Raw genomic sequence first — 1,201 nt, 5'->3', positions numbered from 1 at the left:
CGCATACTGTGCTGATGACGAAGTTCAGATCAAACGCAATGAATGCATAGCCAAGCGTATGTGTAAAAAAAACTAAGTATACTCTGAGCTTAAGCAAAAATAAATGTGTTTGTTGTACTCCAAAGGGACCATGCAGCCAGGTTTGAATCCTGAAACAGGAGCGATCAGTCTGATGTGCGATAATGGGCCCTCATTCAGCAAGGTAATGTCGGAGAGTTTTGTGCCTACTTGTGAATGGCTCACCAACATGTGCATTCGAAAATGCTAATTTTTACATAAAGACTATTTACGCAGTCCTCCCTGGCCAGATGTGATTTAGAACTAAGGTTTACAGGTTTGGCAAGGTGCTAAAGGCTACACACAATAGTAAGAGAAAATACTAAAAAGTGACCGATTTTAAGTGTGAAAATATTAATTCACATTTATGGTATTCACAAACACCCTAGTCGCAGAGTGGAAAATAAACCCTGCATGTTAATGCTGGTTTGCACTTATTTACTGTATGTCATAATGCAGACCCCTCCATTACGGCCTTGTTAGTCTTTTGATGCCCAATGATTTTTGTCAAAGCACATTGACTCATTTTGCTCATTTTGGTTATGGACAGGACTGTGAGTTATTCATAAATGAATGGTCAAGCAGGAGTCCAAACTACTACTGATCGTAGAAATACAAATTATAGTTTGAGAGGGGTTTGCGTTTTGTGGGGAATATAAAATTCACCTGAGGAAAAAAAAACAACAAAAACTATAATGGTTTCAGATACATACGGTAGTTAAATGTAAGATTTTGTAGGGCTACCCGAAACTGTCTTACGTCATACACGTGACAAATGTAATCTTAAAATTTCCTCCATAAATTTCTGTATATTTGGTATATTTCATATTAAAGAAAAAACTGTTATCTACTACACAAGGGCGCACTACACAGGTCTTTAGTTTTCCTCTTGAGATTTTAACCAGACTGCCTTGGAGTGCATAAATTATGAAATACTACTACTGTATAATAATAATAATAATAATAATAATAATAATAATAATAATAATAATAATAATAATAATAATAATAATAATAATAATAATAATAATAATAATAATAATAATAATAATAATAATAATAATAATAATAATAATAATAATAATAATAATAATAATAATAATAATAATAATAATAATAATAATAATAATAATAATAATAATAA

This window comes from Sinocyclocheilus anshuiensis, unplaced genomic scaffold, assembly GCF_001515605.1.
Source record: "Sinocyclocheilus anshuiensis isolate Anshui unplaced genomic scaffold, SAMN03320099.WGS_v1.1 scaffold2170, whole genome shotgun sequence".
NCBI classification, from domain to species: domain Eukaryota; kingdom Metazoa; phylum Chordata; class Actinopteri; order Cypriniformes; family Cyprinidae; genus Sinocyclocheilus; species Sinocyclocheilus anshuiensis.
The sequence above is the reverse complement of the archived record's forward strand: the minus strand, read 5'-3'. Positions refer to the sequence as shown.